The 13271-nt window shown below is 42.5% G+C and overlaps 1 pseudogene; it reads left to right on the forward strand.

Moving 5' to 3' along the window:
• Positions 1–5516: 5516 nt before the first annotated feature.
• On the forward strand, positions 5517–8106 carry Gm5363 (annotated as a pseudogene).
• The last annotated feature ends 5165 nt before the right edge of the window (positions 8107–13271 follow it).

Here is a 13271-nt window from a genome sequence, read left to right on the forward strand (position 1 = left end):
GTTGTCCAGCTGGTCCCAAATCTGGGTCTCTCCACTCAAAAGCAAAGATTACCTGACTCATGGGATGTAGTTTTAGGCAGAAGAATGCGTCCTTCAGGTCCAGTACCGTATACCATTGTCTGTCAGGGGGAGAGAACTGAGTAGATTGTAAGGGTTAGGGACAGTAGGATGAATATCCTGTACTCTTTTGTTTACTTCTCTTAAGTCTTGTACTGGCCGATAATCATTAGTGCCTGGCTTTTTAACTGGTAGCAATGGGGTATTCCAGGGAGACTGACAAGGGACCAAAACACCTAGTTCTATGAGCCTTTGACTGTGAGGTCTGATGCCCTCTCGGGCCTCTTTGCTCATGGGGTATTGTCGTACCCCAATAGGAGTCACACCAGTTTTCAGCATCACAACAATGGGGGACACCCTCTTTGCCTCTCCCATACCTCTAATCTCTGCCCAGGCTTGAGGATATCTCACTAACCAAGTCCCTTCTAGTACTTTTCTCGATTGGGCTTGAGGCTCATGTAATCTATGTTCTTCTTCTAATTTTAAAGCTAAAATTATAGAGATAGGGGCTTGCCAAGAGACTGAAGTTTTTTCCAAAGAGAAGCTTATTTGGGCTTTTAATTTTTATAGTAAGTCTCTCCCCAAAAATGGGGTGGAACATTCAGGAAGGAATGAGTTACTTGGCTTCTTTCCAAATCAACTTTCCTATCAGTGGTCCAAGAGTATGGTTTCTGACCAGGAGCCCCTATTACTATGGTTTTCTTGTTCCTCAATTTCCCCAGTGGCTCTTTCAGGACTGAAAACTCTGCTCCAGTATCAACAAGGAAATCCGTGGGGGTCCCCTCCACAATTAGGGTTGCCCTAGGCTCGGGGAGGGAGTCTGAGCCCCGTCTCCCCTAGTCATTATTTTTTGGGGTAAGGACCTTGGATGGTCTGATGTCTGTCTTTTTCTTGGGGCAGTTTCTTGCCCAGTGTCCCTTTTCTTTACAGTATGCACATTTGTCCTTATCTAGAGGTGGTCATGAAGGTCCTCTGGAGTTTTGAAGTCTCTTTGGCCCTGTGTTGCCCAGGTACCCTGTCTGTCTACTCCCTCCCCCTTTTTTATAAACCTCTTTATCACTTGCAAATGCAACCAAAACCCTAGTTAAATTTCTTTCCAGCCTTTTATCTTGTCTACTTTCTCTTTCCTCAGCCTCTCTCTTTTCTCTTTCTCTTTTTTCTTCTTTAGTCTCTCTCTTATGGTACACTTTCTCTGCCTCCTTAACCAGTACTTGCAAAGATAATGTTTGCAGACTCTCTAGACGCTGTAACCTTCTCTTAAAGTCAGAAGCAGACTGCCCGATGAAAGCCATGGCCACCGCCACCTGCTGGCCCTCTGACGTAGGGTCAAAGGGAGTGTAACTCCTGTATGCTTCTAAGAAGGCGCTCCAAAAACACTGCTGGGGGCTCCTTTTCTTCTTGTAGGATATCTCTTACCTTGGCCAAATTGGTGGGGTGCCTGCCAGCTCCCCTCAGTCCTGCTACCAGAGCCCAGCGGAAAACTGTCAACCGCTCCCTACCTTTAGGCCTGTTAGGGTCCCAGTCAGGACGTGTCAGAGGGAAGCCTGCATCTATTTCATTCGGAAGTTGTGTTGGCCGTCCATTGGCCCCCAGCACGTTCTTTCTTGCCTCCAGCATAATCTTTTCCTTCTCCTCTGTGGTGAAAAGAACCTGTAAAAGCTGCTGACAATCATACCAAGTGGGCTGATGAGAGAACATGAGAGATTCCACTAGATTAGTAAGGCTAGAGGGGTTTTCAGAGAAGGGGACATGATATGCCTTCCAATTATAGAGATCAGAGGAGGAAAAGGGCCAGTACTGAAGGGGCTGCAGTTGTCTGGGGTCCACTGGAGGAGGGCCATAAGTACGTAAAGGCAGCGCAGTGGTTGAGTCTGCTCACTCTGGGATCCGTGCCCGCCAGCTTCAGGTTCCAACAGCTGATCCCTCCCCTGTGTCTCTAGCAGCACCCTGTTGAGAGATCTGGGAGGGGGATATGGGGGTGGGGTGTTACACCATTCTGGAGGTTTTTCTGTCTCTGGATAGATCCTGGGATGAGACAAGGGCTGGAGTTTAGCCCCCGCTGTTTTTTATCTTAGGGGTTTTTTGTTTTGTTTTGGTTTGGTTTGGTTTTTGTTTTTTTGTTTGTTTGTTTGTTTGTTTTGTTTTGTTTGTTTGTTTGTTTGTTTGTTTTTTTGAGTGGCAGAGAGCCCGGACTCGGGAGCCCGGCTTGTTCCTCTGAACCCAAGGCTTCAACCAGGATGGGGGGGGTCTTGTGCTAAATTTTCCCAGATGTGAATGTAGGGCACCTGATCTGGTTGAGACCCCAACCCCCTCTGCATAACAACATGTTTAAGGGGAGATTTCACAATCAAATCAAGAGTGCCCTCTGGTGGCCAACCAACACCAAAAGCTGGCCATTTTGGAACAGAAAGTTTTCCAAAATCTCTTTCTGACATCCACAGACAGATTGTGAGCCCTAGTCTTAATTTCAGTCCAATGCTCCAGAGTCTGTCCAAGGGGAGTGCTAATAGCCTGTCCCATCGTCAAAGTCATGTACAGGGAAAAGAACAATATACACACACAAAGACTTCGATAACCGAGACCAGGATCCAAACAGACGGCCGAGTGAGCACACTCTCACTTGGCACCCCGATCGGAAATCTCTAGGCGTCCCTGGAGCTCCCTCAGACCTCCTGGGACGTCTCCCAGGGTGGCAGCCAGTTACTCCTGACATGTCTGTCAGTAATTCTCCCCTCCATCCCGGACAGGTAGTTCATTGCTCTCACGAGCGCTGACGACTGCAAACCGAGAATACCGATTTAAACACAGCCAGCAGACAAAGATAGACAAAGATAGACAAAGATATAGACAAAGATAGGATCCTACCTCCAAGCAGGGTCTCTGAGAACTAGGGTAGGCCACAAATCCCGGTGTACAAGCCCCCACATGTAAGACCCCGGATGCTGAGCCTCCGCTCAAGTCCCGGGATGAACTGGCCAACACCCCACCATCCCCAGAGAAAGCCACACCTCATGCAAGCTGCAAGAGGTTTTATTATCAGCTAGCTGAGGATGAACCCCTCGAGCCTCGCAGGGCAGGGGAGTTCAACCCCAAGAGGTGACAGTAGGGGGCTTTTAATAGCTAGCTGAGGAATTGGGAGGAGTTGGGAGGAGAGTTGGGAGGAGTTGGGAGGAGAGTTGGGAGGAGTTGGGAGGAGTTCTTCTCTTCCAGGTGTCCTTGGTGACATTTACAAGGCAGGAGTGAGGAGTAAGTTCTTTTTGAATTTTTATCTCTGTGTCCTCGGCACAGGAAGGTCGGCATCTCTGGTTGTACAGTATAGAAACAAAAAAGCCTTTTGCTGGCTATAGAGAACAAAGATCTTCTTTTTAGCTGTATTTTTAAAGTTCAAGGAAAACAAGCTTGGGGAAATGTTTTAGGGGCTCTACCTTTCAGGAAGAAATGCTTTAAGCCAGGGTCTCACAAAGTCTCTCACTTTCTATGAATATATAAATAGTAAAGACTTCTGAAAGTTACTCCTGTTCCATTCCTCTGGCCCTGTAGACCAGAGTGGTTTCAAACTCAGTGATCCCCTGCCAGTTCCTCCTCCAGCCTGAATGTCCCTTTTAGAAAGCCTAGAAGCTGAGAAGAAAACAGCTAAATATCCTCATAGAATCAGAGAGCAACCAAGTTATCTAGAAAAAAAAATGACCCCAGCTACATACAAGGGGCTCAGAACAACTGAGTCACCTGGAAAGGACACTTTAGAATCCCCTGCAGGTTGCACAGTATGATCCAGATTTCGAGCTATTGTTATCTATCATCCATGCTGGGAATGCAGCTGTAGTTATGTAACTTCTGTTTCTATATGTAAACTTTCATTAATATTCCTGAAAGTTACCCCAATAATACCCACTGGCTCACCAAGTTAGACTTTTTTTGTATTTGTACTTTGGTCTGTTATAGGCTCACTTTCTAGAGTTAATACATCCCTCAGAAAAAGAATATCATCAAATGCCTTCTCACTTTCAACAAAAATAAGGACCCTCTTCTGTGCTTTGGTATATAGTCACATATAGCAAAGTTACAAAAGAACTTAAGATGAGTAAAACGTGTTTGGAAGACTGACACAACAGAAAATTACTTTAAATATAATCCCTCTAATGCAATGTTTCTCAACCTGTGGGTCATGACACTTTGGGGGGTCAAATAACCCTTTTATAAGGGTCCCTGAGATCATGCTGCATGTCAGATATTATCATTCATAACAGAAGAAAATTACAATTACAAAGTACTAACAGAAGTAGTTTTGTGGTCAAAGGCTTGCAGCATTAGGAAGGTTGAGAAACACTGTTTTAGTGCAAGTTAAACAAATATCCAGATAGTAGTTGTACTGCTTCAGTACATTTCAGAATCAGTAGAAAAAACAAAAACAAAAAACAAACAAACAAACAAACAAACAAACAAAAAAACTAATCCTTGTACATTTTTTGCTAAGAACTTCTTAGGAAGCACATACTTTCTGGATGATTTTTGTCAACTGGTTGATCTGGCTTTTATAATATAATGAAGCACATTTCTAGGATTTTCAATTAACATAAAAGAAATTGAAGGGAACTCACCAATAAGAGATGCACTGCAGTTGTCAACAGAAAAAAAAAAGAAAATTAAATTAAAGGCAGACTCACTTTCATTAGTCATTAAACCACATTTCTTCTCATGGTATCATACTATCCAATTATATTTCATTAACAGAGCATTATCCATGGTGTTTAAAAATATGAATTTAAAGTCTGATCCATTTGATTATACATTTAAAAGTAGCAAACATCATGACCACTATACAGAGTTAAAATAGCAATGTGACTAAATAAGCTAAATTTACTAGGACATTCTGTGTGGACAAATGTAGAAATCCACCATGTCAGAGTCAAACATATATAAAATTTGCAGGGAGTAGAGGAAAGGTCAGTTCTGCTCTTCAGGCACTGGCTGTGCATGTGTGATGCTCCAACCACTTTGTTAAGAGTAACGTGTAAGACAAAGAGATGCTTCCTATTCTCAGAGGGTTTACATGTGTTGAAGAGAGACAGACCTGTGAAAGTTAGGACAGATTCAAAGAGGAAGGAAAAAAACACTGAATAGGATTTTAAAAATGAATTGTAATCATGTGAAAACAAAAGCAGAGAAATTGAAGGTGGGACAAAAAAGAGGTCTATGCTGCTCTTGTTCTCAGAGAAGACTGAACACAGTAAAGTGGAGATAAGAAGACAGGGCAATTCCATGGTAACAAAGCATGAATTTATTTGCAGGAGATGTCTTGAAGAGAATTTAGAGGAAGAGACAGAGAATACTCTCACAGGCAGCTATAGAAACCATTGAAGATTCAGGACATTGTCAAAGGACAGGGCAATAATACTTACAGGCATAATGAACTAAAATATAATGACACACACTACCCTATATGTACATTAAGGCTGAGAATGGAAGGTACTGAGATGCCAGAGCATGATTACTACACAGCTAATATATGAGCAACCAAAGGTCATCAGAAAGGAGCTCCAAAGTGAGACAGATAAGCAGAAACCACAGTCTGTCTTTCCATACTGGAAGACACAACATGTGATTAAGTGCTGAGAGGAACTATGGAGGAATATTCTGGCAATTGCACAGGAAACTTTACTAATATTTCACCAAAATGGCAGGACCATTTGCCTACTCTTTGGGTTAATCATGTCAAATATCCCTGTGTGGCTTTATAGTGCTGTGACACCTCAGTTCTTACTAGAAATATGAAAGAGATCATATTAGAAAAATATAGATTTGAGGTGATTTATTCTTTGTCCTTAACATGAGTGGATTGTTATTCTTACTCTTTGTTTGCTTTATTTGATTAATAGGAAGGAAAAAAAAACAATTTATTCCTAATAAACAGAAGGAATGAGACTGCAAGAAGACTCCTGCATAAAAACTAGGTGAACAAAAATTTTCGACATTTGCCTATCTAGGTGTGCAACATGCAGTGATCATAGCAAGACATCTGGAACTCAACAATGGCACCAAAATGCCCACCCTGGGCCTGGGCACTGGATATCTCCTCCTGGCTAAGTGACTGAGGTTGTGAAGGTTGCTATTGACATGGGATATCGCCACATTGACTGCACCCAGGTGTACTAGAATGAGAAGGATGTGGGGGTGGCCCTCCAGGAGAAGTTCAAGGAGCAGGTGGTGAAGCACCAGGATCTCTTCATCATCAACAAGCTGTGGTGCATGTTCCATGACAAAAACATGGTTAAAGAAGCCTGCCAGAAGACACAGAGTGAATTGCAGCTGGACTACCTGGATCTCTACCTTATTTTTGGCCAACAGGTTTTGCTACGTCAACTTCAGTGAAGTCTGCTTGACAGACCGAGAGGCCTGGAAGTACTCATGAGGCAAAGAGTTTCAAGGAAACTCAGCCACCTGGAACCTTGGCATTCTCATAACCCATATACTCAGACCCTATCCCTGCGTTAGTCTGGTGTATAGATCCATGTGCTCTCTTTGAGTACTGTTTTATTATAAGTGTCTTTAAAGATTGAATTCTGACATAGGTAAGCCTCCACCAGTGTTCCAACATCCTAGAAAATCTTTGAAGCCAACGAACGAGCTTGGAATTCAGTAGGAATTCAGTGAGAAGGTTACCTATTCAGTAACATTCAGATTTTCTTCTAGTAGAGATGGTGAAAGTAATTAGGCATTACAAAGAACGGAGCTAGAATAGCTCAGGGCTAGTCTGCAGAGTGATTACTTAGGACAGTAGCCAATTTTACCCAAAGAAGGGAATACACAATGGCCTAGGCAATAGATGGGTTTATCATGAAAGAGGGAATCCCACTGAGACAGGAATGCTCACTACAGCAAGGTATAGCAGGCTACATTGCATTATAGACACAAGTTGGTGAATTCTTCTGACAAATGGATATTCCCCAAAGATACTTTAAAGAACAGCCAAGTTACACTCATGCAAGAATGTATCAAGGCCTAGGAAATAGGGGGTTGTGGTATTGCATTATTCATGAGAAGGTCTGCTAGAGCAGAACCTCCTGTTGCTAGCTTTCACAAGACTCAAATGAGTAGCACAAATTGTGACTAGGTTGTGAAATCCTTACCTGTCATTAGCTGACCCTAGGCATGGCTGGTTTATCTTTACTGTAAATATTACCTGGTTCCTGTAAGTCCTTTTGAAGTCATTCCTTTATTTTGTGTCAGGTAACTTCAATGTACTTTGCCTGCCATGACATCCTACCCATTTGTTTTCTGTATTATATAAAACTGGTGTGCACTTTGTGAAAATACAGTCAGATTCTACACACTCTCTCATGTCACTTCTGTTTGTCATTCGCCGACTCCTTGCCCACCTGCAACTAGAGTCCCGTTCTACACAGACAAGGACCAAAAAGGGTCTGCAGCAGGGCTTCAAGCGTGGGCCTGATTATTTCCCACTGGATGCACCAAGAAACATGATTCCTAGTGATACCGATTTTGTGGACAGCTATGGAACAACTAGTGGATGAAGGTTTGGTAAAAGCATTTGGTGTTTCCAACTTCAACCCTCTTCAGACTAAGAGGATATTGAACAAACCTGGCTTAAAATATAAGCTTGAAATTAACCAGATCGAGTATTACCCATACCTAACTCAGGAGAAGCTGATTGAGTACTGCCACTGCAAAGGCATTGTGGTGACAGCATACAGTCCCCTTGGTTCTCCTGACAAGCCCTGGGATAAGCCTGAAGATCCTTCTCTCCTCGAGGTTCCCAGGATCAAAACAACTGCAGCCAAGTACAATAAAACAACAGCCCAGGTGCTGATCCGGTTCCCTATTCAGAGGATCTTGGTACTGATCCCCAAGTCTGTGACACCTGCAAGCATTGCTGAGAACTTTAAGGTCTTTGACTCTGAGCTGAGCAGTGAGGAGATGACCACTCTACTCAGCTACAACAGGAACTGAAGGGTGTGCACCTTGATGAGCTGTGTCAAACAGAAGGATTATCCCTTCCACACAGAAGTCTGAAGCTGCACCGGACAGATCCCTGCTCCTCCTCAAGCAGCTTGTACCTGTTCTTTCTGCCTCATCTGCCCTTGCAAGTATCCTGTGTCCTGGGTTCCTCTGCACAAGTTGGCACCTTGCAAACCAGATGGTGAGAGTTAGTTAGTTTGATGTAGAATCTGGAGGGCAGTACCAGTAGTTGAGATGTTTCTTCCAGCCTTTCTTGGTCTTTCTTGTTGGCCACCTGGAGGACTTTAACACAAGTACCCTTTCCAACCAAAGAGAAGCAAGATTTATAGCCCAAGTCATGCCACTAACACTTAAATTTGAGTGCTTACAACTGTAATCCTATGGGTCAGACTTCTCCTTGCCTCAAATAAAAACTGCTTTTGTGAAACACCAACAACACCAACAACAAAACTTTTCACTGTCAAGAAAGAAAACCTCCCATATGAAGACTAAGAAAAAGGAAGACCAAATGTGGAAACTTCAGTGCTTCTTAGAAGAGTGAACAAAATACTCACAGGAGGAAGTACAGAGCCAGACGTGGTGGCACATACCTTTAATCCCAGCACTCAGGAGGCACAGGCAGGTGGATTTCTGAGTTTGAGGCCAGCCTGGTCTGCAAAGTGAGTTCCAGGACAGCCAGGACTATACAGAGAAACCCTGTCTCAAAAAACAAAACAACAACAACAACAACAACAACAACAACAGCAAAACCAAAACAACAACAACAACAACAAAAAGTGTGGAGCAAGAACTAAAGGAAAGGCCATCCAGAGACTGCCTCACCTGGGGATCCATCCCATATACATCAACTAAACTTGGACAATGTTGTGGGTGCTGGGAAGTGTTTTTTGATGGAAGCCTGACATGGCTGTCTCCTGAGAGGCTCTGCCAGACCCTGACAAATACAGAGGCAGATGCTCAAAGTGAGCTATTGGAATGAGGTGGGGGTCCCCAATGGAGGAGTTGAAGAAGGGACTGAGGGGGTTGAGGGGGCTTGCAGTAACAACATTGTTAATAGGCTGGACCCTCCCAGAGCTCCCAGAGAATGGACCACCAACCAAAAAATACACATGGTGGGACCCATGGCGCTAGCCGCATATGTGGCAGAGAATGGCCTCGTTGGACATCTATGGGAGAAGAGGCCCTTGGTCTTGAGGGTGTTTTATGCCCCAGTGTAGGTGAATGCCAGGGTGGGAAGAGAGAAGGGGGTGCACCCTCATAGAGGCAAGGGATGGGATAGAGGATTTATGAAGGAGAAATCTGGAAAGGGCAAAACATTTGAAGTGTAAATAAAGAAAATATCCAATTTTTTTTTAAGCAAGAAAGAAAATGTCCTAGACCTTAAACATTGCCCAGGGACAAGTGAAGGATAATTAAATTCATAGAGAATCATTTAAACTAACTTGGAGCTTATCCCTGTGTTATGAACTTCCAAGCAAAATTCAACAACTCACTTTTAAAGGCTCATTGAGAGTGTGGCTATATTGTGTTGAGTAAATTCAGCAGTCTTTTGACCTCTCTTTATCCATCCACTTACCTTTAACATCAAACCACTCACAGAAACCACAATTCCTCAAGGCACATCATAGAAATTAGAATTCCTCCTCCCAAAGCAGACATAAAATTATGCTCCCTTCCCTAATTCTGGTGCAGATCTGCCCCTTACCTGAGAGAAAGGAATGAAACACAGACTGGCTAAAAAAAATATGTCTGGTCTTGACGGGTCCCCATATCAGTCTGTTTCCTGAGGTCTATTTGCATGCTATACTCAACCACATTTCCACATTTTACATGGAACCTAACCATGAAAAAAGATGGCTTTTCCCTGTGGGACATTGGGCTATACAGTCTGGTCTCCAGTCGAGCTGAGGTGTAGAACCCCAGGACCTGGAGGTGGTAATTCACCTACATGGGACGGTAGGAGTTCCCTCATGTCTCCTGGAACTCTGACTCCTGTCAAAGTTACTGCCCTTGCAGCCCCTACAGCCCCTACAACCCCCACAGCCCCCACAAGAGAAGCATGGTTAGCAGTCACATAGAAAATGTCCCAAGCTTCTGACCTTCAGGTTACCCTCCTTCCCAGTTACCTAGCAACAGTAAAAATAACAGCACAACATAAGAGAGACTGCTTGGTCCCACCTCTCTCTCTTACTCCTCTTACTCTTCTCTCTTTACTCTTTCCTCTCACTCTCTTACTCTCTCTTTCATACTCTCTAGCCTTTCTTCTCTCTTTCCCCCTTCTCTCCTCTTGGCCATGGCCAGTCTCTCTCTCTCTCTCTCTTTTACCTTCTCTCTTTCCCCCTGTCTTTCTACAATAAAGCTCTAAAACCATAGACTGTCTCTGTTCATCAAGGCCCATTGCACTTGGATGATGTGATAGGCTTTCTCCTAATAAAGTTTTTCTAATCTCCCAATGGAAGGCCTTCTTGTGCTCCAGTCAAGGCCCAGACTAAGGTCTCTCGCCTGCATGGGAACCCTCAGCCCTCTCTCCCATAACCCTAGGGCCGAGGGTTTTGCCCCAGGGCCCCTGATTTTGTGAGCTGCCCCTTGTCTACCCCCTCTTGAGTGGGGTCAGTGGCTTAGATGTCCATCTGAGGCCAAGTGGAAATCATCTGGCAGCCCTCCCACATCTGCCTGCCCAGAGCATAGGAGGAACTCTTGCTGGACGTGGGCTTGAGTTTTTTAGGGTCAGTTATATATACTATCATATCATCTGCAAAAAGTCATATTTTGACTTCTTCTTTTCCAATTCGTATCCCCTTGTTCTCCTTTTGTTTTCGAATTGTTCTGGCTAAGACTTCAAGTACAATGTTGAATAAGTAGGGAGAAACTGGTCAGCCTTTCTAGTCCCTGATTTTAGTGGGATTGCTTCTAGCTTCTCACCATTTACTTTGGTGTTAGCTACTGGTTTGCTGTAGATTGCTTTTATCATGTTTAGGTACAGGCCATGAATTTCTGATCTTTCCAAGACTCTTATCATGAATGGGTGTTGGATTTGTCCAATGCTTTCTCTGTGTCTAAGGAGATGATCATGTGGTTTTTATCTTTGAGTTTGTTTATATAATGGATTATTTTGATGGATTTCCGTATATTAAACCATCCCTGCATCCCTGGAATAAAACCTACTTGATCAGGATGGGTGATTGTTTTAATATGTTCTTGGATTCGGTTAGCAAGAATTTTATTGAGTTTTTTTGCATCGATATTCATAAAGGAAATTGGTCTGAAGTTCTCTATCTTTGTTGGATCTTTCTGTGGTTTAGGTGTCAGAGTAATTGTGGCTTCATAGAATGAGTTGGGTAGAGTACCTTCTACTTCTATTTTGTGGAATAGTTTGTGCAGAACTGGAATTAGATCTTCTTTGATGATCTGAAAGAATTCTGCACTAAACCCATCTGGTCCTGGATTTTTTTTTTTTTTTTTTTTTTTTGGTTTGGAGACTATTAATGACTGCTTCTATTTCTTTAGGGGATATAGGACTGTTTATATCGTTAACTTGATCCTGATTTAACTTTGGTATCTGTTATCTGTCTAGAAATTTGTCCATTCTGTCCAGGTTTTCCAGTTTTGTTGAGTATAGCCTTTTGTAGAAGGGTCTGATGGTGTTTTGGATTTCTTCAAGATCTGATGTTATGTCTCCCTTTTCATTTCTGATTTTGTTAATTAGGATGGTTTCCCTGTGCCCTCTAGTGAGTCTGGCTAAGGGTTTATCTATCTTGTTGATTTTCTCAAAGAACCAGCTCCTCCTTTGGTTGATTCTTTGAATAGTTCTTGTTTACACTTGGTTGATTTCTCCTCTGAGTTTGATTATTTCCTGCCATTTACTCCTCTTGGGTGAATTTGCTTCCTTTTTTTCTAGAGCTTTTAGGATTGTTGTCAATCTTCTAGTGTGTGCTCTCTCTAGTTTCTTTTTTGAAGGCACTCAGAGCTGTGAGTTTTCCTCTTAGAAATGCTTTCATTGTATCACATAAGTTTGGGTATGTTGTGTCTTCATTTTTATTAAACTCCAAAAAGTCCTTAATTTCTTTCTTTATTCCTTCCTTGACCAAGGTATCATTGAGAAGAGTGTTGTTCATTTTTCAAGTGAATGTTGGTTTTCCATTATATATGTTGTTATTGAAAAACAGCCTTAGTCCATGGTGGTTTGATAGAATGCATGGAACAATTTCAATATTTTTGTATCTGTTGAGGCCTGTTTTGTGACCAATTATGTGGTCAGTTTTGGAGAAGGTACCATGAGGTGCTGAGAAGAAGGTATATCCTTTTGTTTTAGGATAAAATGTTCTGTAGATATCTGTTAAGTCCATTTGTTTCATAACTTCTGTTAGTTTCACTGTGTCCCTGTTTAGTTTCTGTTTCCACGATCTGTCCCTTGATCAAAGTAGTTTGTTGAAATCTCCCACTATTATTGTGTGAGGTGCAATGTGTGCTTTGAGCTTTACTAAAGTGTCTTTAATGAATGTGGCTGCCCTTGCATTTGGAGCATAGATATTCAGAATTGATAGTTCCTCTTGGGGGATTTTACCTTTGATGAGTATGAAGTGCCCCTCCTTGTCTTTTTTGATGACTTTTGGTTGGAAGTCAATTTTATTAGATATTAGAATGGCTACTCCAGCTTGTTTCTTCAGACCATTTGCTTGGAAAATTATTTTCCTGCCATTTACTCTGAGGTGTTGTCTTTCTTTTTCTCTTAGGTGGTTTTCTTGTATGCAGCAATATGCTGGGTCCTGTTTATGCAGCCAATCTGTTAGTCTATGTATTTTTATTGGGGGATTGAGTCCATTGATATTAAGAGATATTAAGGAAAAGTAATTGTTGCTTCCTATTATTTTTGTTGTTAAAGTTGGCATTCTGTTCTTGTGGCTGTCTTCTTTTTGGTTTGTTGAAGGATTACTTTCTTGCTATTTCTACGGCATGGTTTCCATCCTTGGATTGTTTTTTTTTTTTTTTTCCTGTTATTATCCTTTGAAGAGCTGGATTCGTGGAAAGATAATGTGTGAATTTGATTTTGTCCTGGAATACTTTGGTTTCTCCGTTATGGTAATTGAAAGTTTGGCTGGGTATAGTAGCCTGGGCTGTTGTTTGTGTTCTTTTAGTGTCTGTATAACATCTCTCCAGGATCTTCTGGCTTTCATAGTCTCTAGTGAAAAGTCTGGTGTAATGCTGATAGGCCTGCCTTATATGTTACCTGACCTTTT

This window comes from Mus musculus, chromosome 9 (assembly GCF_000001635.26).
Source record: "Mus musculus strain C57BL/6J chromosome 9, GRCm38.p6 C57BL/6J".
Lineage (NCBI taxonomy): Eukaryota > Metazoa > Chordata > Mammalia > Rodentia > Muridae > Mus > Mus musculus.